The 24,829-nt window shown below is 45.0% G+C and overlaps 1 long non-coding RNA gene across 1 annotated transcript in view; it reads left to right on the forward strand.

The window, feature by feature from the left end:
• Positions 1–13,356: 13,356 nt before the first annotated feature.
• The window catches only part of LOC122233245, a 50,810-nt gene continuing 39,337 nt past the window's right edge, over positions 13,357–24,829 (forward strand). The window contains exon 1 of the long non-coding RNA XR_006210771.1: positions 13,357–13,502. This is a non-coding gene — a long non-coding RNA (uncharacterized LOC122233245). The remainder of the gene's footprint in view (positions 13,503–24,829) is intronic.

The following is a 24,829-nucleotide window of genomic DNA, read 5'->3' on the forward strand; positions in this document are numbered from 1 at the left end:
ATTCATGGGCTGAAAGTTCTCCAGCTCCAAAAATGCCCCCTTCACCTGCTCATGGGTGCTGGAAACCCCACTGAGTGTCTCTGTTCTCCTTCCATCTTTTGAGTATTCTCACACCAGCCACCCTCACTGTGAGTCCTCACAGAACCTGATTCTTCTGCTCTCTGATTCTCATTCCACCGATATTTACTCCTTCAGTTTCTCTCTTCCTTGTTAGGCTATGTGGTGGGGTTCATTTTATGTGTCAGCTGGACTGACACACAGGGAGCCCAGATATTTGGTCAAACATTATTCTGCTGTATCTTTGAGGGTGTTTCTGGATGAGTATAACCTCTGAATTGGTAGACTGAATAGAGCAGATTGCTCTCCCTAATGTGGGTGGGCCTCATCCAATCAGTCGAAGGAATGAATAGAACAAGAAGGCTAAGCCCCCTTGAATAAAAGAGAGCTCCTCCTACCTGACTGATTGAGTTGAGGCATGGGATTTTTTTTTCCCTCTGCTTTTGGTCTCAAACTAAAACACTGATTTTTCTTAAGTCTTGAGCCTACTGGCTTGGCAATGGCCCTTATACCGTTGGCTCTTCTGGGTCTCCAGCCTGTTGACTATACATCTTGGGACTTCTCAGTTTCCATATAATCACTTGAACCAATTCCTTATAATAAATTTCTCTCTCTGTCTCTCCATATTTAGATCTCCTACTGGTTCTGTTTCTCCGGAGAGCCCTGATAATATAATACACACTGTAAATTTAGTAAGAACAGGGAAATGGTTCTATGCCTCAGTTTCCCCATCCTTAGAGCCTAGTGAAGGGCTGGCATTCAATCAATATTTGTTGAAGGAAGGAGAGTGAGTGAGAGTGAGAGTGAGAGTGAGAAGAAACCCCTATGGCAATGCTACACCTTTGAGCCCTTAGCCCTTCCAAACCCCATAGGGCAGCATTCACAGGATCTATGAAGTTAGTGACTTTGACCTTCAGATCTTTACTTACTTTCCTTTCAGCAACCTTCCCTCTGTTCTGGTAGATCCTTGGGCTCCCAGGTCCCGAATCTATTCTCCAGTTGAGATCCACTGCACACACGAATCCACACAAATGTGTGAGTGATGAGGAGAAGGGTGCCTTGAAAGGGTCCAGAGCTAATGATGCATACAGAGCATTTCCCCTGGTGCTTGACATGTGGTAGGAACTCAACTGTTATTTGTGATTATTGAGACACATGGGAATTCTGACAGAAAGCGTTCACCCCATTCTACAGAAGTGGCTACTGAGGCCCAGAGGGGTAGAGAGGCTTGGTCAGGGTAGAGCTGGGATTCGAACCACTATCTGTGGGAGTCTAAGCCGTATACTTTTCCCAAAAGAGCTCTCACGCTGATTGGGTCATTGTTCCCAATTCATTGCTTTTCCCCTTAAGAGAATTACACATCCTTCTGCTGGCCATGGTTTAATGGTGGGCACCTCCTCATCCCTGACTTTGGGTCTGGCCATATGACTTGGCTTGGCCAATGGGCTCTTAGCAGATGTGATGTGTGCAGAGGTCTTAAACGTGCTGGTCTGGTTTGGCCTCTTGTGCTCCTCTGATCCACCAAGGTAAGAACACACCCAGAACAGCTGCTGGTCCACGGAACAGATTAAACCCAACTCAATGCCTGCAGCCAAGCCAGGCCAGCCTGAAACCTGGAGCACAGCCGTACCAGTCATTCTACAGATTTGTGAACAAGAAAAGTAAATGCTTATTGTCATAAACCCCTGAGTTTTGGAATGGTTTGTTACGCAGCATTAGCATAGCAGGTGCTGACTGAGACATGTTCCCAAATGAGTATCTTTAAGAATGGAGGGGAAGGGGTGCCTGGGTGGCTCAGTCAGTTAAGCATCCAACTCTTGATTTTGGCTCAGGTCATGGTCCCAGGGTCGTTGGGCTCTGCACTGAGCATGGAGCCTGCTTGAGATTCACTCTCTCTGTCTTTCTTTCCCTTCCCACGTGCACGCACATGCGTGAGCTCTCTCTCTCAAAATAAAAAAAAAGAAGAAGGAGAAGAATGGAGGGGAAGTGGAAAGAAACACAATGTTTGGGTCCCTGGAAAGAGTATAATGGACATTACTAATGTCCAGATGCCTCTTCCCCTTGGCACACAGGAAAGTCCCCAGCCCTCTGGCAGTTGTCAGGGCCATGTAACTATTTCTGGCTTATGTGACATGGGTGCAAGTGCCACCTGGAAGTTTCGGGCCACAGCAGTGTAATTCCGGTGAAATTCCCTGGTCTCTCTCCTCTGCCGCAGTGACCAGGGAGGGGACCTCACACTGACTGGGAGCCATGAGATCGAAGTAGTGTCCCTTCACTGGGACCACAGTGGATTTTCATGAGCCAGAAATAAACTTTTGTAGTGTTAAGGGACAGGGCTTTAGGGATTGTTACTGTGTGACCCACAATCCTGGCTAATTCACAGAGAGAGCAAAAGACTATGGGAGGGGTACGGTTGCAACTTTCCCAGAACTCCAATTCCAGGTCTCCCCAGCGAGGGAGAAAGGCCTTGCCACAAGCTCACTCCAAGACCTGGGAGCGTCCCTCACCCCTCTTCCCCAGCTGGCTTAGCGGTCACATGGCGGAGGGGGGGGGTGGTCCAGCTGGCCCCTGCCTAGGAACAGGAACTGTTGGTGCCTGGCCTGCTGCAAGTTGATATATTCAGCGGGAACTCAACCCAGGAGGGGCCGCTCTGGTGCCACAGGCAGGGACTCTGGGTGCGGGAGGTGTGACTTCATTGGCGTTCATGAGGCCTCTTTATGCAGGGAACCAGGGAGCTGTGCTCATTGCAACACTTGACAAACCTGTAAATATTTATTTGGAGTCACTCACTGCCCGGTGTTTGCATGAAATCTGCATTGCCAAGATGCGTCCAGGAAACAGAACTCTTTAACAAGGCCGGTGTGGCCTGGGCCCGGCTGGCACCACCCTTCCTGCAGGCTCACTTCCCTCCTTTGTGAAGTGGGATGGTGTCTCTGCCCTGCTCGTTCTTGGGCAGTGTTGCAGATAGAAAGACAATACCGTGTAAACTGCCAAGCTCCAGGTGCTGGGCTCTCAGACGCGAATACGGCCCAGGTCCTGTCCTGTTGTTTCAAGGGGGCCAAAGAAAGAGATGACCCACCACCCAGGGTAGGGGAGGGAGCTGTGGGGTGAAGAGGGAGACAGAACTGTCTGTAGGGAGATTGGGGAGGACCTCCTGGAAGAGGGGTAGCTGTAATGGGTTCTGAGGGGCAGGTAGAATGTCAACAGGAAAAACGGGAGAATGCAGGCTTGCATTGATGTGTGCAGGGAGCAGCAAGGTCCACCGTGTCACAGGTGGCCAATAAATGAGCAGGCCCTCTTTGGGCCAAGTGACTCCCTAGACCAATCAGAGGTGACTCTGCACAAAGGAGCACTCAGGTCGATTCCCCAGTAGGGGTCGTGGAGAGGAGAGGCTTGGCTGTTGGGTAGGGCAGCCCCAATGCAAGGCATGTTAATTTTCCCCTCACAAAGTGGTCTTGAGGATCTAGAGACCAGCCCGGATCCTGACCGTGAGAAGTGTTGGAAGAGCCTGGGCAATTCAGACTCCAAGGACAGAGACGTGACCAGACTCAGCAACCGAAGGGGCAAGATCAGCACTCCTGGCAGAGAGAAGACCTGGAAGGTGTCCTTAGCAGAGTCTGGGGGTCCCTGAGGGCACGTGAAAACAAGTGGCTGGAAGGAGTGTGGATCAGAAGGGGTGTCGTCAGTCCCAGTGTTGAGTGGTCTGGGTTTTATTTTATTTTTAAATTATTTTCAATTTTATTGATTGAGAGAGAGAAAGAAAACACGGGCACACGCATGAATGGAGGAGGGCCGGTGGGAGAGGGAGAGAATCTTAAGCAGTTTCCCCGCCCAGTGTGAACCCCATGCAATCTCACAACAGTGAGCCGAAATCCAGAATCGGATGCTTAACCTACTGAGCCACCCAGGTGCCCCTAGAGAGTTGGATTTTAATCCCTGCTCTGCCAGAGACCTGCTGTGTGGACTTGCCTGGTCACTTAACTCTCTGTACCTCACTGCCCCTCCAGTTACAAAGTGGATATAATATTACCTGCCTAACTTTCTCCTATGGCTGTTACTCACAATGTGCATTTAGCTTTTATGTCACTGATGAGATGTAGGGGTATGAAAGCAGTGGCCCAAATCACCATTTTATAGAGATGGAAACTCTGGGCAGAAGATAATGCTGTTTGAAGTATGCTACCTGAATCCACGCCACGTACAGAGTCCTGGGCCAGGCATGATGGCGGGCAAGGTGATCCATCTACCCTCTTGACTGTAGCCAAGAGGATCTTTCTATCGCACACCTTGGATCCTGCCATTCCCCTGCCCGAAACCAGCGGGCTGGTAGAAACTTCCAGATGGACAAGTTAGAAATAACTTATCAAGAGCCTTGAAAAGGCAGGTGTGCAGGGTAAGAGCCCAGGTTTTGGAGTCAGTCACCTCTATTCGCAAAGCCCCCACAGATACTTCCCTGTGGCCCCATCGGGTCAGGTGGGCTCCCTGAGCCCCAATCACATTCTCCCATAACATTCCTGCCCCATGGTTGCCTTGTAAAATTGTGAAATGTAAAAGATGTAAGGCAGAGCCTGTGTCTGGCTTACAGTGAGCTTGGGTAACTGGATACTCTCCTAATTATTAGCAGCAGCAGTGGTAATATAACAAGGGGAAGACTGCTACATCTTAGCAGCTGGCACCAAATCCCTCTCAGGGAAGGCACTGTCTTGTTTGGGAACATGCCGTGTGAAGTCCACCTGAGGAGGAAGAGAGCCCGTGGGTGTGGACTGGGCAGGAGCCGGGGTGCGGGAGATGGGGGTGCTGCTCTGTTGGAGACTTGAGAGGCATCTGTGATTTTCATTCTGGGGGTTGGGAAAGGAGTAGGGGAGGGGGGAGAGCGTGAGAGGGGAGGGTGCGCAGAGAGGGCAGCGGAGGAAGGCGCGGGGCCACCCACAGTGGGAGCCTGACCGGAGTCCCAGTGGGGAGGCCCCGGCTCCACTTTATATGCCCAGCTTTATGAGTGCTCCCCTGTCCCTCCCCCACCCTCCACTTCCTGCACTTCGGAAAGTCTACTGTGGTCATCTGTCCCGTGGGGGGGAAATCTAATGGGGCGGGGGGTGGAACTTTAAACAGGGACAGACTTTCACAACTGGGGTGGGTGGTGAGGATCAGCAGAGGCCGCAGGGACGTCCTGGAATGTGCTGGAATCTTGAGCCGGCTCTGGTTATGTGCAGCTCCCTTCTCCCACCCCCTTTGCGGAATGAAGCCAAGTTTACCTTGAGGGGCAAGGGGATACTAGGCTGACATCTGGGCTCCACTGGTATGTTTGCATCAAAGGCAATAATGTCTACATTACTGAATCCTGGAATGTGCCAGGTGCCAAGCCAGGAACTCTGTATGCATCCTCCTACTTAATCCTCACCATCACCCTTGAGGAAGGCAAAGTTTAGAGTGAGTGTGTAAGGGGGACAGGCTCAAATGTCAGCAGAATGAGTCCAGAGCCACCCTTTCTGTCACTACAGTGAACTGCACCTGGTTCTGTGAACAAGGGGACAATGTTGCAGAAATCAAGAGCCAGGAACAGATGGAAGGGTGTGATTTTGTGCGTATCTGTGTAGATTTTTTATATGATAACATTTCCACCAGGAAAGGATGGGGCAGGACTGGGACCAACAGGCTACTGGGAAGAAATGAAATCGGCTTATATCGCACACTAAAAAAAATCCCACATGCTTATAGCATTTGAATGTAAACGCATAAATCATAACAGATGAATAATATGTGATCTTCACTGTGTAAGATCTTTCTAAACAGGTGCAAAGATGAAAATCATGAAAGGAAAAAGGTTGATATATATCTTTACGTTTATTTATTTATTTATTTATTTAGAGAGAGAGAGAGCACAAGCAGGGTGGGGGACAGAGAGAGAGGGAGAGAGAATCCCAAGTGACGAACTCAATGCAGAGCTCAAGCCCACGAACTTTGAGATCATGACCTGAGCTGAAATCAAGGGTCGGCTGCTTAACCAACTGAGCCATCCAGGCACCCCAAAAGGTTGATATATTTAACTGAACAGAACTTCTAAAATTCCATAGGGCAGGAATACCTAAATGAATTTGAACGTGTAACAATACAGTGGCCAAAATATTTGCAATATACGACCAAGAGCAAAACGCCTTTGCAGATTAATAAGAATAAAAAAGTGGCATCTGGGTGGCTCAGTCAGTTAAGCACCTGACTCTGCATTTCAGCTCAAATCATGATCTCACAGTTCACTCGATCAAGTCCCCCATCGGGCTCTGTGCTGACAGCACAGAGCCTGCTTGGGATTCTCTCTCTCTCTCTCTCTCTCTGTGCCCTTCCCCACCTCAAAACAAATAAAATTTTTTAAATTTTTTTTAAAAAGAAGAAAGGGCCAGGGATATAAAAAGGCAGTCCAAAAAAGACAAGTGGCCAGTAAATGAATAAAAATACTTACCTTTGCTAATAATAAAATAAATTCAGATTAAAATAACCATTTCTTCCCCCACCAATAGTCCAAAATGAAACAGACAGCTGGTCTGGGGAAAAATGAAAGATGAAGTGTCAAAAAGTTTAAGCCATGCTTGCCTTCAGCCAGTGAGGCTGTTACTACACCTTTATGCAATGGAAATAATCATGGAGGTCTGCAACTATGCAGCCACAAAAATATACAGGGCAGCGTGTGTGTTTTATGACAAAATACGTGAAAACAAGCTGTCTAATAATAGATCATTGGCAACGTAACTTATAGAATATCCACACAATGGGATAAATCCTTGACTGCTCTTAAAATTGATAGTGTGAATCTAGTATAACAACAAAGAAAGTTGTTCTAATTTTATTACCTAGATAAATAAAGCATATTACAAAATGCTGTTAAGTGTGACGCCATTTTGTAAAGATTTAAAAATCTACATGTAGAAATTTACAAAGGGAAAAAATATGGAAATTGTGTCCTGAGATACCAATATATTTCCCCAGGAAATGAGATTTCTGGTGATTTTGAGTTTTTCCTTTTCGTTTGATTGTTTTGTTGCTTATCATGATTTTTTCCTCTAAAATATTTCATGTGCCTAAAAAAAACCATATCTAGGCCAATCAACATAATAAACAGATGATTTTGCAGGATGCAGGCACAGTGGTATTTATAGGGAAATTCACAACTTTGAACAATGCTATTATCAAAAAAGAGAAAAGCAGCCAACTTTACATGCTAGAAAAAGAACCAAAACAACCCAAAGGAAAATAGTAAGAATAATGGAATAATAAAGATTAAAGTTGAATAAGAGAACAAAAAAAGGCATTGGAATTGATAAACAAAACCGAGAGCTCTCTCTTTAAAAAGATTAATCAAGTATACAAACTTCTGGCAAATCTAATCAAAGGAAGACCGGACACACAAACAAAATGAGAAAGGGGCGTAACCACTCAGATAAAAGAGATTAACACAGACAAAAAAATGCCGCGCAGATTCATGGTCATACAATAGAAGCATCTTAATGAAAATGGCTCATTTCTGCAATACATAAATTACCACGGGACTCCAAAGACATACCTCGGTCACAGGACACACATCAGCCACAGGAAAGCCCAGGCGGAATAAACCAGCTTTCGGGTCAAATTGTTCTGAGAGCCAGCTTTCCTTTTCTCTTGACAAAATAAAAATTAATCAAATAAATAAATAGAAAGGGAAACTTCTGCCAGAAGCTGATTAAGCGCGTCAAGATTAGCCTCAAAATATTATTAGAATGCATCAGAGTTGCTGGGCGAAATGACATCATTTGACACAGGCTGCAATTTTCTTCCAAGCCACAAGCCAGCTCAGCCATTTCTGGGGCGCTGACTCCCCCAGGGGCTCTTAGTTCATGCCTGGCCTCTTTTTTGCTTGGGGAGGTGTAAGACGTTGGAGTGTGCTCCCAGGCGAGGTTCGTGTGTCCAGGCACCCCTAAGATCTGGTGACGTTCCAGCCTTCAAAAGTAAGCCTTCTCCTCCTGAAAAGACCCTGTGTTGAGGACTGCTGATATAATTGGGCACCTTTGGTGTGAGGGTTTCATGCTTTCATGATCACGAACGCCCCGTACAAGGAGTGCTGTGCTCTGAGAATCCCGACACATTTGTGGATGAGAGCAAAACTGAAGGGTATGGGTGTTTTCTTGTACATTCTTTGCCCTGACATTCTCTAACTTAATCAGGGTCTACTATAAACATTAACAGATGTTCATAATCGTAACTGCAGAGTAAGTCTTAGGATATGTCTTTTTTTAAACATCTATTTATGGGAAACTATTGTAGACATCAAAACCCAATGGTGATCAGATGTTACCTAAGTGTGTTGACTGCTGCCCACCGCACTGTCCTTGCTGGAGAAAAAAAAATTAAGCTGTCATCAACCATTTTTATTTAACAAAGACTAATGTCAAAATATAGTACCAGAAAGGAAATCAAAGGGAAAACATGGTTAGAGTCTTCAGATATAAAATCCTCCCCCAGAGTTCATCTCATTCTAGGCGCCCCAAGTTAAGGACCTTGGAACTTACTCTAGCCTTCCATTTCAGCTTCATCAGGAGCACCTGCATGGATCCACAGGGTGTGGGAGCTAATAGAGACTGTGAAGAGGGGGCCCCACTTGCAGAGGAGAAGACAGAGTCTCATGGAGGTACAGAGACCCCCTCAACTCTTTGGTGAATTAACATAAATAACCATCTGGGGAACCCTTCCCAGAGGCACTTTGTAAGTCTTAAGGTGTTTTAGTCAGGGTTCTCCGGGGAAACAGAACCAATAAGTTGTGTGTGTGTGTGTGTGTGTGATAGATATAGATATAGATATAGATGATATAGGTATAGATGATATAGATATAGACATAGACATAGACATAGGTATAGATATAGATACAGATATAGATATAGATAGATTTATTTTAAGGAATTGGCTCATGAGGTTATGGAGGCTGGCGTGTCCAAAATCTACAGAGCATGTCACAGGTTAAAGCTGCAAGGAAGAGTTAATACTGAAGCTTGAGTCTGAAGACAGCCTGGAGGCAGAATTCTGTCTTCTTGGAATCTCAGTCTGTTTTTTCTTAAGGCCTTCAACTGATTTTATGAGGCCCACCCACATTATGGAGGGTAATTTGCTTTACTCAAAGTCTACTAATTTAAATGTTAATAATCTAGAGATGCCCAAGTGGTTCAGTCGGTTAAGTGTCCCAACTCTTGATTTCGGCTCAGGTCATGATCCCATGGTTCATGAGATCAGGCCCCACGTCAGGCTCTACACTCACAGAGCAGAGCCTGCTTGGGATTCTCTCTCTCCCTCTCTTTGCCCCTCCCCCTGCTCGCACTCTCTCTCTCAAAATAAATAAATAAGCATTTTTTAAAAATGTTAATCTCATCTAAAAAATACCATTACCGACTCTAAGGATTCCACCAAAAAACTGCTAGAACTGATCCATGAATTCAGCAAAGTCACAGGATATAAAATCAACGCACAGAAATCAGTTGCATTCCTATACACCAATAATGAAGCAACAGAAAGAGAAATCAAGGAATCTATCCCATTTACAATTGCACCAAAAACCATGAAATACCTAGGAATAAATCTAACCAAAGAAGTGAAAAATGTATACACTGAAAACTATTGAAAGCTTATGAAAGAAATTGAAGACACAAAAAAATAGAAAAAATATTCCATGCTTCTGGTTAGGAAGAACAAATATTGTTAAATGTTAATACTACCCAAAGCAATCTACATATTTAACGCAACATCTATCAAAGTAACAGGAGCATTCTTCACAGAGCTAGAGCAAACAATCCTAAATTTGTATGGAACCAGAAAAGAGCCCGAATAGCCAAAGCAATCTTGAAAAAGAAAACCAAAGCAGGAGGCTTCACAATCCCGGCTTCAAGCTGTATTACAAAGCTGTAATCACCAAGACAGTATGGTACTGGCACAGAAACAGACACTCAGATCAATGGAACAGAATAGAGAGCCCAGAAATGGACCCACAAACGTATGGCCAACTAATCTTTGACAAAGCAGGAAAGAACATCCAATGGAATAAAGACAGTCTCTTCAGCAAGTGGTGCTGGGAAAACTAGACAGCGATATGCAGAAGAATGAACCTGGACCACTTTCTTACACCATACACAAGAAGAAACTCAAAATGGATGAAAGACCTCAATGTAAGACAGGAAGCCATCAAAATCCTAGAGGAGAAAGCAGGCAAAAACCTCTTTGACCTCGGCCGCAGCACCTTCTTACTCAACACGTCTCCAGAGGCAAGGGAAACAAAAGCAAAAATGAACTATTGGGACCTCATCAAAATAAAAAGCTTCTGCACAGCAAAGGAAACAATCAGCAAAACTAAAAGGTAACCAATGGAATGGGAGAAGATATTTGCAAACAACATATCAGATAAAGGGTTAGTATCCAAAATCTATAGAGAACTTATCAAACTCAACACCCCCAAAATAAATAATCCAGTGAAGAAATGGGCAAAAGTCATGAATAGACACTTCTCCAAAGAAGACATCCAGATGGCCAACCGACACATGAAAAAATGCTCAACATCACTCATCATTAAGCAACTACAAATCAAAACCACGAGATACCTGTCAGAATGGCTAACATTAACAACTCAGGCAACAACAGATGTTGGCAAGGATGTGGAGAAAGAGGATCTCTTTTGCACTACTGGTGGGAATGCAAGCTGGTGCAGCCTCTCTGGAAAACAGTATGGAGGTTCCTCAAAAAACTAAAAATAGAACTACCCTATGACCCAGCAATTGCACTACTAGGCATTTATTCAAGGGATACAGGTGTGCTGTTCCTAAGGGACACTTAGACCCCAATGTTTATAGCAGCATTATCACCAATAGCCAAAGTATGGAAAGAGCCCAACTGTCCATCGATGGATGAATGGATAAAGAAGATGTGGTATATACGTATATACCACACACACACACACACATATATGTGTGTATACACACACACACACACACACACACACATATACCATCACATATGATGAAGTATTACTTGGCAATCAAAAAGAATGAAATCTTGCCATTTGCAACTATGTGGATGGAACTGGAGGGTATTATCCTAAGCGAAATTAGTCAGAGAAAGACAAATATCATATGACTTCACTCATATTAGGACTTTAAGACACAGAACAGATGAACACAAGGGAAAGGAAGCAAAAATTATATAAAAACAGGGAGGGGGACAAAACATAAGAGACTCTTAAATATAAAGAACAAACAGAGGGTTACTGGAGGGGGTGTGGGAGGGGCTTAAGGAATGGGTAAGGGGCTTAAGGAATCTACTCCTGAAATCGTTGCACCATGTGCTAACTAACTTGGATGTAAATTATAAAAAAAAAATAAATTATTAGATTAAAAATTAATTAATTAAAAAAAAAAAAAAGAAATGAAGACCTGAAAAAAAATGCTATCACAACAATGTTCAGGCTAGTGTTTGACCAACCATCTGGGTGCCATGGCCAAGTTGACACGTGAGATTAACCATCCCACTGGAGAACAGATTCTGAGTGGAAGAGGCTGATGCAGATGGTTTATAGGGGAGTGCTCTTGGAGACAAAGCGTTGGGGAATGAGGAAAATAGCACAAAGCAGAGAGAAAAGCTGAGCTGCCATGCAGTTGCAGCAGTGGCCTCAGCCCAAACCCCTGGATGGTCTGAAGCTGAGATGACTCTTGTTCCAGTTGAGTCAAGGCAAGGATGCTGGGCCTTCATCCCTGTGCAGAGTCCCATCACTGGCTATGGGCTGTCCCTAGGGAGGGACATGTTCCCAGAGAGTCTATGTTGAGAACCATCCTCCACCAATTCTCCCTGTGCCCGGGGACAGAAGTGTCCCCAACCAGAAGGAGGAGGTTGAGTGGTGCAGCACAGTCCACTCTGTGGACAGTATCTCATTTTATCCCTCACAGAACCTTGTAAAGTGGGATCCATTATCCCCATTTTACAGATGACGAAACTAAGGCCCAGACCAGTGGGATAACTTGTTAAAGCTCACAGGGCTGGCAGGTAGATTCAAATCCAAGCCTTTCAGGCTCTCAATGAGCCCAAGGTCTCCAGCACTCAGCCCCACGAGTTTCCCTATAACAGAGATTGTCATGTGTGGGGTTTATACACTCTCAGCTGCAGGGTGAAGGGCTAAGGGACATATACAGCTTCTAAGAAAGAGGAAGCCAAAAGGGGATTGGAAATGAGGGGACAGACCCTATAGCCTCATGTCAATACTTTTTGCCTTTCCTCTGTCCCTGGTGGGGAAAATCCGATCTCTCTCCGCAGACTACCTGGCTGGGGTCCACAGTACGGCAGTGGCTTTGTCCCATTGGGTCCACATGTAAGATCTCTGCAGTGAGTCCTCCCTCCGGGCAGTTGGTATCCTATAGGAATTCCCCTGCAGGCCCAAGATGGCTTCCAAAGGAGCACCTTCTAAAGAGTTTTTCAAATAACTTGCTTTTAAGAGCTGCACAACTATTAGGATGGGGCAATAGGCGGGTCGAAGAGAATTGCTGGAGGCCACCGCACACACCTACTGCGCGCCCAGCACTGCCCCGGTGGTTTTCACAGCTTTGGTTTGGGGACCCCATCCCGCCCACCCTGGCGCCATGATCTTAGGCTGGTTGTTTAACCTCCAGAGCCTCAGATTGCTCATCTCTCAAGTGGAGGGAATAATACCATTTCAAGAGACCCCTGTGAGCATCAGAGAGCATGTACATAAGATGCTTAGGATGGCCCCCGGCACGTGGTAAGTTCCTAACAAGGGCCAGCTTTCTTCCAGTCCCTGCCCTTTGGGAGCTTAAGTCCACATGCTGATTAATTTGACTAAAGTGGCACAGAGGGTTAAGAACACCCTCAGAGATGAGCTGGTAAGCGGGTCCCGAGTTTCCCTGGCTTGGGTATATGGGGCACATGGTAGGGGGGCCGAGCGGTCTGCAAGCCCAGCTCTCTCTCAGGCCAGGTGGGTAATGAGCCCCTCTGGGCGTCTTATCTGATTGTTGGCATTTGACCTTCATAAAAGGCAACACAAAGGATTATTTTATTTATAAGCTGCATGGGAAGCAGAGCATTTGCGTCTCCTCAGGGAACCTGCTCTTCTCGGAAACAGAAATTTGCGCGCGCGCGCACGCCCACACACGCGCATGCACACGCGCGCGCACACGCGCGCACGCCCACGCACGCACGCGCGCATGCCCACACACGCATGCGCGCACGCTCACACACGCACGCGCGGACACCCGCGCGTGCGCACAAGGACGCACACGCATCAGAGAAAAGTCCAGGAAATGTGGACTAAGCCTTCCGTTTGCCAGGCGCTGTGCTAACACCTCACAGGCATTGGCTGCTTACTCCCCCAGCAGCTCCGTGGGGCAGAAACTGCTGTGAACCCCGGTTAATAGACGGGAAAACCGAGCACAGAGAGGGTAAGTAATTTGCTCTGCCTCTCGCTGCTATTAAGTGGTGGAACCAAAGTGTAAACCCAGAATCTGGCTTTTCGGTCTCTAAACACTGTTGGCTGCCTCAGATCAATGATTACAGGTGCCCACAGGAGGGTAGGTGGGGAGAGGCAGGGAGGGCTTCCCGGAGGAAGTGGCCCTGAAACAAAGCAAGCGACAGCTAAGGATGAGCATCTGTTCGACTCAGACTGTGTGTGTGGAGTCGGTTGTGGGTGGGCAGAGAGAACCCACAGGGGAAGCATCTCGGTGCTAGTTCTGCAGGAGCAAAACCCGGGATGTGGGACTTAAGTCCAAAGTGCACTGGGCGCCATGGGGAAAGTGAGCCAACCCGCCCAGGAGGCCTGAGAAGCTAGCGGGGCATCTGAGCTGCCATTCCTGCACCCCCCCCCCCCCACCTCCTCCCCCATCATGACTTGCTCCTGAGCCCTGAGAGCGGGGATGCCTTGTTCTTCCTTCTTGGCTCCCTCCCTGCTTCTGCGACTGACACGCTGACCCACATCACAAGCAGTTGCATGGTCTGTTCCAGCCGCCTTGGCAGGGCCTGTTGGCTTTGTGACCGCCATCACTGAGTCTTACGCTTGGGCGGGCAGACAGGAAAGTCTCCCGGCCAGAGGGCTCTGTGCTCCCCGATCAAGTGAGCGTGTCTGGCCTTTTCCACAGAGGTTTCCTTGCAGCGTGGGCCTGGCTCTGGAGGCCTTCCATCATTGTTGCGGCTAGGCCAAGGGAGTGAATAAATCAGTTCTGGATCCTGACGATTGTCTCCTGATGAAGCAGCTGCATGGGCGTCACACGCACCCACCCCCCAGGGCTCTTCCTGGTTCCTGCCCCGCGGTCTGCAGACTGGCCACGAAGGTGGTGGCTTTTGAAGGAATGGGCAAGGTAACAGGTAAGTGAAAGAAAGAAAGAAAGAAAAAGAAAGAAAGAAAAAAAGGGCACAAACAAAGCAAACAAGGCCAGCTGTCGGTAGCTCGTTTATTCAATCCACAAATATTTCTTGCATCCTTGCTGAGGTCAAGCCATTTACAAGGAGGAAAGCCCACCAGCTTGGCTCTAAGGGGTGGCAAAATAAGGCTGGAGCTGTCCTGTGGGGACCTCCCTCCTCTTGGATGCTCCCCGGCTTCCTCCACTTCAGCTTGTCCAGAACTGACCTTGTCATGTTTTTCTTCTCTGGATTCCCTGTCCTCAACTGATGACGCCCCTGGAAACCCTACTGCCAAAGCCAAAAACACTGGGTGATATGCGTGACTTCCTGTCCCTCGCTCCCTACGTGTAGTCCATCAGCCCCTCCTGTGGAGCCGCTCCTCTGAACAGCGATCAAATCTGGCTTGATTTCTTCTGCCTCCGTCATCGTAAGGACCCGTTAGCTCTGGCTTGGACCTCTACAGCAGCCTCCGAACTGCAACCTCTGCTTCACTTTTGCCTCCCTGCTGTCCTTTCTCTGTGCCTCGACCAGAGACATCTGTCTAAAGCTTCAAGCCGATCACTTCCAGGATAAAAATCCCTCATCGGTGGCTCCCCCACTGCTCTCAGAACAAAATGTCCGAAGCCCTGCGTGATCTCCCCTGCCTGCTCCATCCCGCTAATTTCTGTCCGTTTTCTGGATGCCATCATAGCTTTCCTTCTGGAAACAGAAGCTTTCCCGACTCCCTACAGGAGAAGCCATTAGTCTTCCTGCCACCTCGCCCCCACCCTCTCCCCCACCATCGCCCCTGCAGCTGTGACCCGGGTGGGTATTCCCCAAGGACATTACGCCACGGCCAGGCTTCCACTTCGAGGGCCTGCTGGGGCCCTCTGACTTTTTGGCCTCACTCTCCCATCCTTTGGAAGGACAATTCTGAGCCATTTTCTGAAGTTTCTTGGAGAGTCCCCTTGAATTGAGCCCTGGTTACCCCCACATGTACCCACGCCAATTCCACACCCTCAATGGCTTTCCCTCGTTCCTTGTCTGATGCCTTCGCTCCTGTGTCCTGGGATGATCACCCAAATAAGTTCCCTGCTCCCAAGTCCTAGCTTTAGGCTCTGCCTTCAAGGGACCCAAACCAAGACACCCCTGCTCTCACTCAGACAGGGGTAGATGCCTTTCCATTCTTCTGTTGTTCAGGTACCTTCCATTTTGTATTATAATTATGTCTACAAGCCCATCTCCCCCACGTCAGTGTGAGCTGGGAAAGAAGAGGTGCCAGGCTGTCACTTCCCAGCACAAAACACAGGCTATCTCAGCAGGTAGGAGGTGTTATGGAACGAATGAACAAGAACTAGGGTGTTCATGATAAAAACACGCAATAGCCTGGGAAAGAAGGGAACTTCCTCAACATGTCAAAGGGCAGTTGTGAAGAACCCACAACTGACCTCACACATAATGGGGAAGGACAGAAAGCTTTTCCCCTCCCATCAGGAGCAGGATGAGAATACCCACGCTTGCTACTTAATATTCAACAGGTCTGGCTGGGGCCATCGGGGCAATTTCTTAAATGAATTAAGAGGCATCCAGATAGGAAAGGAAGAAGGACAAGTATTTCTGTTCACAGATGACATGATCTTAGAGAGAAATTTTTAAAAATCAACAAAAAATTACTAGTGCGAAGAAATGCATTCGACAGCATTACTGGATAGAAGATTAACATGCCAAAATCAGTTGTATTTCTATATGCCAGCAGTGAATAACCCAAAAAGAAAATTAAGAAAAAAAATCCACTTAAAATATCATCAAAAGGAATAAAATATTTAGAAGTGAATTTAACCAAAGGGGTGCAAAACTTGTACATTGGAAACTATAAAACATTGCTGAAAGAAAATTTAAAAGATAGGAATAAATGGAAAGACACCCCTGGGAATGCAAGCTGGTGCAGCCACTCTGGAAAACAGTATGGAGGTTCCTCAAAAAACTAAAAATAAAACTGCCATACGACCCAGCAATTGCACTACTAGGTATTTATCCAAGGGATACCGGTGTGCTGTTTTGAAGGGACACCTGCACCCCCATGTTTATAGAAGCACTATCAACTATAGCCAAAGTATGGAAAGAGCCCAAATGTCCCCTGATGGTTGGATGGACAAAGAAGATGTGGTATATCTATACAATGGAGTATTACTCGGCAATCAGAAAGAATGAAATCTTGCCATTTGCAACTATGTGGATGGAACTGGAGGGTATTATGCTAAGTGAAATTAGTCAGAGAAGGACAAAAATCATATGACCTTACTCATATGAGGACTTTAAGAGACAACACAGATGAACATAAGGGAAGGGAAACAAAAATAATATAAAAACAGGGAGGGGGACAAAACAGAAGAGACTCATAAATATGGAGAACAAACTGAGGGTTTCTGGAGGGGTTGTGGGAGGCGGGATGGGCTAAATGGGTAAGGGGCACTAAGCAATCTACTCCTGAAATCATTGTTGCACTATATGCTAATTGGGATGTAAATTTTAAAAAATAAAAAATAAAATTAAAAAAAATAAAAGAAGCTATTACATTGGGGAAAAATAAAATGAAAAAAATGGAAAGACACCCCTTGTTCATGGATTGGAAGATTTAATAGTGTTAAGGTGTCAATATTTCTTTTTTTTAAGTATTTTTTTAGTTTATTTTGAGAGAGAGAGAGAGCACTCTTGCATGCGCAAGTCAGGGAGGAGCAGAGAGAGGGAGAGAGAGGTGTCCAAGCAGGCTCCGTGCTGCTAGTACAGAGCCCTACATGGGACTCAAACCCATGAACTGTGAGATCATTACCTGAGCTGAAATCAAGAGTCGGACGATTAACTGTCTGAGCCACTCAGGCGCCCCTGTGTCAGTATTTCTTAAAATGATTTATTGATTCAGTGCAATCCCTATCAAATTCCCAATGGCCCTTTTTGCAAAAATGGAAAAGCTGATCCTCAAATTCATACAAAATTCCAAGGGATCCTGAATAGCCGAAACAATTTTGCCAAAGAACAAAATCATAGAACTCTCATTTCCCAGTTTCGAAACTTATTCAAAGCTTCATAAATCTAAACAGTGTGTTGCCAGCAAAAGGATGTATATATAAACCAATGGAATAGAAGTGAGAGTCCAGAAATAAATGAATACAACTGTGGTCAGTTGATTTTGACAAGGATGCCAAGACCATGCAAAGAGGGAAAGAGGAGTCTTTTCAAAAAAAGATGCTGGGACAATTATTTGCAAAATGTACAAGAATCAAGTTAGATCCATTTTCATACCATATACAAAAATTAACTTAAAATGGGCCAAAGACCTAAATGTAAAAGCTAAAACTATAACTCATACAAGAAAAACATAGATGTAAATCTCCATGACCTTGGATTTGGTAATGAATCTTAACTATGACGTCAAAAGCAGAAACAACAAAAGGAGAAAATAGGTAAGTTGGACCTTTGTCAAAATTAAAAGCTTTTGTGCATCAGAGGACACTATCAAGAAGGTGAAAAAACAAGTGGATTGGGAGAAAATATTTACAAATCATATATCTGATGAGGACATTTTATCTAGAATATATCAGGAACTCTAAAAAGTCTAACCACAAAGAGACCCAATTAAAAAATGGGCAAAGGACATGAAGAGACATTTCTCCATAGAAGATCTACAGATGGCCAACAAGTAGGTGAAAAATGCTCAACATCATTAGTTATTAAGGAAATGCAAAACCACAAGGACAGACGACTTTACACTTGACCGAACGAGAATAATAATGATGATGGAACATGACAAGTGTTGGTGGTCATGTAGAGAAATCAGAGCCCTTGCTCAGAATCAGTGGAAATGTAAGATGGTGCAGCCTCTGTGAAAAATAGTTGAGCAGTTCCTCAGCAAGTTGAACACAGAACTCCACATGACTCAGCAAGTCCCCTCCAAGGAATCTATCCAACAGAGTTGGAAAATGATAGTAAAACAAAAATGCGTACGTGTGTTTGCTTCCAGCGGCACTGTGCACAATAGACACAAGGTGGAAACAGCCCAGATGTCTATCAGCTGGTGAATGGATAAATAAAATGTGGTAGAGCCACACGATGGACTATTACTCAGCCACGGAGGGAGTGATGTACTGGCACCTGCTATGACATGGATGAACCTTGAAGACATGATGCTAAGTGAATGAAGCCAGACACAAAAGGTCACATATTGTATGATTTCATGAGTGTGAAATGTTGAGCACAGGCACGTCTGTAGAGACAGGAAGCAGACTAGTGGATGCCAAGGGCGAGGAAAGGGGAGTTGAGGCGATTGGGGGTGACTGTTTCATGGCTACACGGTTTCCCTCTGAGTGGTGAAAATATTTTGGAAGTACACAGTGGTAATGGTTGCACACCATGATGAATGTACTAAATGTTATTGAACAATACACTTTAAAATGGCGAATTTTATCTCAACCCAAACAAAACAGAAGTGGGGTGGATCCAGCTGTGGTGTCGGGCTGCGTGTCTTCTCATCCTGCCCTGCTCCCGTGCACCCCTCTGTCCGGGCCTTTCATGTTTCCCACAGAGCAGTCACCCAGTCAGTGGGGGGTGGATGGGGAGCCACCGCGATCTTTGTCCCCCTGTGTCCTTTCCTGTGGGGGAACGGGCACTGCCTCTCCCTCTCCCCGAGAGTGCCCATCGGAATTTGGCCAGAACTGTTGCTTCAGGTAACAATCGCTTCTGCCAAAGGTGTGTGAATATTTATGACTGCTCAGATGCTTTATGTTTACCATGTCAGCAGCACTGTTTGCATTCGTGCTGATAATAAAAACTCAATTTATAATAAAAACAAGCATTTTGTTGCAGAATCGGGTTTTAAGGCTCCTGTAAAGGCTTTGCAGAGATTTATTTTAGTCTAGTAAATGTCTTGCCCCAGGGTGAGACTTCAGAGCCTTCAAACAGTTCATTTTGAAGGATTTGGTTATTAGAAAACTTTTATAGTCTCTTTAATTTAATGGGAGAAGAATAACAAACAGAACGGCCTCCAACAACAGTGGAGGCTCCGTATCTGGAATGTCTTGCCATCCTAACTGGCAGAGTGGGACAAAACCATGGGAGTTGGAAGACTTGGATCCTGGGCTACTCAAAGGTTAAAAAATTTTTTAAGTTTTTATTTATTTCTTTTTCTTTTTTTAAAAACTTTTTTTTTACGTTTATTTTTTTATTTTTGAGAGACAGAGAGAGACAGAGTGCGAGCAGGGGAGGGACAGAGAGAGAGAGGGAGACACAGAATCTGAAGCAGGCTCCAGGCTCCGAGCTGTCAGCACAGAGCCCGATGTGGGGCTCGATCATGATCTGAGCCATAGTTGGACGCTCAACTGACCGAGCCCCCAAGGTGCCCCAATTTCTTCTTTAAAAAATATTTTTTTTAATGTTTATTTATTTTTGAGAGAGAGAGTCAGAGCATTAGTAGGGGAGGACAGAGAGAGAGGGAGACATAGAATCTGAAGCAGGCCCTAGGCTCCATTCTGTCAGCACAGAGCCTGATGCAGGGAACCCGTGAACCCCAAGATCATGACCTGAGCCAAAGTTGGACGCTCAACCGACTGAGCCACCCAGGTGCCCCTATTTATTTATTTTGAGAGAAAGAAAGCATGAACAGGGGAGAGGCAGAGAGAGGAGAGAACAAGAATCCTAAGCAGACTCCTCACTGTCAGCACAGAGCCTGATGCGGGGCTTGAATTCACAAGCTGTGAGATCATGACCTGAGCTGAAGTGGGACACTTAACTGATGAGCCACCGAGGCAAGGTAAATAACTTTAGACCAGTCCTTTCTCCTCGTTGGGCCTCATTCTTCTCTTTTGAGCAATCGGGGGGTTGAAATTTTACATAATAAGAAATTTTGATCCCATAATCCCTCACTTAGGAATTTTTCTCGAAGGGAAAAAAAATTCAACAAAAGCAAGGGCGCCTGGGTGGCTCAGTCCGTTGAGCGTCTGACTTTTCTGCTCAGGTCATGATCTCACGATTCATGAGTTCCAAGCCCTTCGTAGGGCTGTGTTCTGACAGCTTAGAGCCTGGAGCCTCTTCAGATTCCGTGTCTCCCTCTCCCTCTCTCTCTGCCCCTCCCCCGCTCATGCTCTATCTGTCCCTTTCTCTCAAAAATAAACATTAAAAACATTAAAAAATAATTCAACCAAAGCAGAAAGTTATATGTCTGAAACTGTTCAACATGGTGTTATCTATAGAAACAAAAGGCAGAAGTGAAAAAAACAAAACCCCACAAATTGGAAGTAGCTGAAAAAATTACAGAACAGTTTATGACAGAAAACTCACATTGAAAATGGCGATCGCATGCATATAGCCCCTCCCAACACCACGACGACCAGGATGATGCTCATTAAAACAAGACATGGTTATTTCCTGATGATGGGATCATACTTGATTTTTGTTTTCTCCTTTATGCTCTTGTGTATTTTTCGACTTGTATAATGAACACATCTTACCTTTTATACTCAGAAAAAACCACGTCATTGAAATAGCAATTAATTTTATAAAGATATAAAGAATGGCAACAAAGGAGAAAATGCTTTAGTTGCGATATGAAATGAGAAGGATATAGAACGTGAAATGAATATTCAGGTTGCAACTAGGTTGAAAACAGGAGCAGACCAAATCCCTGAAAACCACTTTGCCTCATTATCAGTATTTCTAATAGCCAGTTCCCTGAAAATTCACCCCTCTGCCTTTAGGTGTTTTGTCTCTATTCAATTATCATTGTCTTCTTCATTTTTTCACTTTTTGACATGGTATGTATTTGTTATCCAGTTGTCTGAGGGTCCTTCTGATAGTTTCATACTTTAAAGAAGTATTTTAAACATTCGTACCCTCCCTTGATTATGGGATTATTTCTATTCTTGTATGTATAATTCGTTCCTCTTTAATCTACTTTTGAATCATTTAAAGACTTGTTAGGCTGTTTGTTAAAAGTCCTTTCTTTAAAATTTAATATTTCTAACCCGCTTTTCAGTGGTACCCAAGGGGGCACCTGGGTGGCTCAGTCGATTAAGCGTCCAACTTCAGCTCAGGTCATGATCTCACGGTTTGTGAGTTTGAGCCCCGCATCAGACTCTGCTGACAGCTCAGAGCCTGGAGCCTGCTTCGGATTCTGTGTCTCCTTCTCTCTCTGCCCCTCCCCGACTTGTGCTCTGTCTCTGTCTCTCAAAAATAAATAAATGTAAAAGAAAAAAATAACAAATAAATCAATGGTACCCAAGACAGTAAGTACGATCAATTGTCAAATCTCCTCTGTCTTGATCCTTCACTAGAATTCCGTCACCAAAGTTATGGGGTCATGCACGACATGGATAAATAAGTGTCCTGAAAGGTAAAAATATCATTTATGAAATGCTGATGATTTATTTAATCAGTATAAAATGCTGCAAAGATAGTAAGAAAGAATAAGATACTCAATGGATTTAACCCAGGGTCACATTGTAGATGAATTCATCTTAGGGAACTGACTGTAGGTGAATTGATTTAAAACCTGTGGAAATGTAAGGGAAATTGCAAAATAATAATAATAATATAATTAATAATAATAACAATGAACAATGCTATACTAGGGTGGGGTTTTTGGGGGGTGTTTTTATTCAAAATTCTTTCTTTTTTAAAAGATTTTATTTTTAAGTAATCTCTACACCCAATGTGGGGCTCAAACTCACAACCCAAGATCATGAGTCACATGCTCTTCGTACTGAGCCAGCCGGGTGCCCCCCCAAATTCCCTTTAACGTTACTGTTTTCCCTCTCTGTTTGTCTGAAAGAAAACATGTAAGCATCTTGTTTGAATTTTTCTTTCAGCAATATGTTTCCATTGAAAACGCCAAACATGAACTTTTAAGTTTTATGTTCACTTAAGCCATTTCTTATGTAGAAGGAGAGAGGTCAATTGTTACTCATCGTCCTTGCTACTTTCTTATTTATTTATTTATTGAAGTAGGCTCCACGCCCAGCATGGAGCCCAACGTGGGACTTGAACTCACGACCCTGAGATCAAGCGTCCATGCTCCTTTTGATTTTGGCTCAGGCCATGATCTCACGGTCATTAGATTGAGCCCCTCATTGGGCTCAGCACAGAGCCTGCTTGGGATTCTCTCTCTCCCTCTCTCTCTTCCCTTGTCTGCTCGTGTCTCTCCTTCCTCCCCCCCCCCAAAATAAATAAATAACCTTAAAAAAAAAGGTAGATGCTCAACTGACTGAGTTACCTACGTGCCCCAGTCTTTGCTACTTTCTAGTGAGAAGGCATCCTGGTCCCTGGAGAGTCATTGGTAACTTGGCTGAGTGGGGTGACGGGTACGGGTAATAGGAGGGGCTGCAACAAAGCTCCACTGCCCTGCATGAGAAAGGGAAAGAGGCTTAAGAATACAGGAGTTGGGGGGCGCCTGGGTGGCTCAGCCAGTTGAGCGCCAGACTACTGCTCGGGTCATGATCTCACGATCTCTGAGTTCCTGAGTTTGAGAGCCACATCGGGCTGTCTGCTGTCAGCCTGTCAGCACAGAGCCCACTTCAGATCCTCTGTCCCCCTCTCTCTGCCCCATCCCTGCTTGCATTTTCTCTCTCAAAAACTAAAAACATTAAAAAAAAAAAAAAAAAGAAAGAGAGGGGCACCTGGGTGGCTCGGTCGGTTGGGCGTCCGACTTCGGCTCAGGTCATGATCTCACGGTTTGTGAGTTTGAGCCCTGCGTCGGACTCTGTGCTGACAGGTCAGAGCCTGGAGCCTGCTTCGGATTCTGTCTCCTGCTCTCTCTGCCCCTCCCCACTTGTGCTCTGTCTCTCTCTGTCTCTCAAAAATAAATAAATGTAAAAAAAAATTTTTTTTTAAATAATAATAAAAAAAAGAAGGAGTGAAGGAGTCAGGGAACTAGTGTCAGATGCTGAGAAAATCTAGTGGGAGGGAAAGCATCCAGGGAAATAACGCTCCTTCCTGGTTTACCATGGTGCCAAAGACGAAACTGGCTGGGGGTGTCTAATGGGGATTTGTTAAATTGTTTGTGCTATGCATGCAGTGAGTGCTGTCTCTGTTTCTCCTACTGAATCACCAGCAACGTCTACTTGGCTCACAAATCCTTTGGAATGAGTGGAATTCTTAATGATAGACCCGGGTCTTACTTGAGATTGGCTCTGTGCAAACATCATAGCTTCCCATAAGAGCAGGCAACATATGGTTACATCTGACCATTTCAGCCTCTGCCTGTGAATATGCCCAGAAAGAAAGACAGAGGGAAGACAGGGGGGAGAAAGAGAGAAAAGGAAGAAAGAAAGAATTGTATGAGAACTTAATAGTGTTCATGCTAGTTTAAAACTGAAACCATTACATTTAATTATGCTAACATTTAACAACGGAGAAAGAAACAGAATTGGACTTCAAATAAACATTTCTGCAAAAAAGCAATATTGGTTGTGGAAGATTTGTCTCAAGTTAAGGGATGAAAGGTAGGAAAAACTTTAATCGGTCAGGATCATCGTTAGTTTCTTTTAATGAAATCTGATAGTCTCTGATGTTAATGTCAATTAACTCTGCTTATACTTATCCGATCCCCAGTTTTTGGACTTATTTACATCTTTAAAATTTTTTATTATTTTTCTTGGTTTCTTCCTTTTTTGTCCCGCCTTCTGTGCATCTGGTAAAGTTTTCTGTATAGCTTCTTCCTTTTTATCCCGGTTAATGAGGAAGCTTAGATTCTATTTATATTCCTGTAGCGGCTATCTTTAAATTAATGTGTAAATTTAATGAACTAATTACTCTAATACGATCTAAGGTTGCCCAGTGTGTCTGCTCATCTGTGGAACAAGTTGAGGATGTTGGCACACTTTTTCCACATTCATTAACCAATCTTCCTTGTTGCCATAAGGAACAAGGATGCCAACATCTTGCAATTGGTTAATGAAGTCTGGGTGTTAGTTTCACTTCTGTCGAAATACAGGAAATGGCATGATGATTATTACGCAGTCAATAATTAAATTTTCTAGCATACTTTATCATTTCCTATGTTCATCATTTTCTTTGCATTCTCCTCTTCAATTTCACTTCTTGATGCACAGGTCCGTGGGTAGCAAATGGTACATCTGGGAAAAGCATCTGTGTTTTGCCCTCCCTCTGGGATGATGGCTCAGCCCAGGAGAGAAATCTAGGTTGGTGGCTATCATCAGTGCTGTGTGAGCGATGAGTCAGGGCAAATAAAGACAGCCTTTTAAGTGGGGTTTTCCAGGCCACCATCAAACAAGTGAAATAATGACACATTTCTGGAATTTGAAGGAGCTTCCACTCTGCTAGGCTCCTCTGGTAGCCATCAGGGTGTTGGGTTTTCCTGCGATCATAGGCTGTTGACTTTCAGGTT

The sequence above is a fragment of the Panthera tigris genome, chromosome D4, assembly GCF_018350195.1.
Source record: "Panthera tigris isolate Pti1 chromosome D4, P.tigris_Pti1_mat1.1, whole genome shotgun sequence".
NCBI lineage: Eukaryota > Metazoa > Chordata > Mammalia > Carnivora > Felidae > Panthera > Panthera tigris.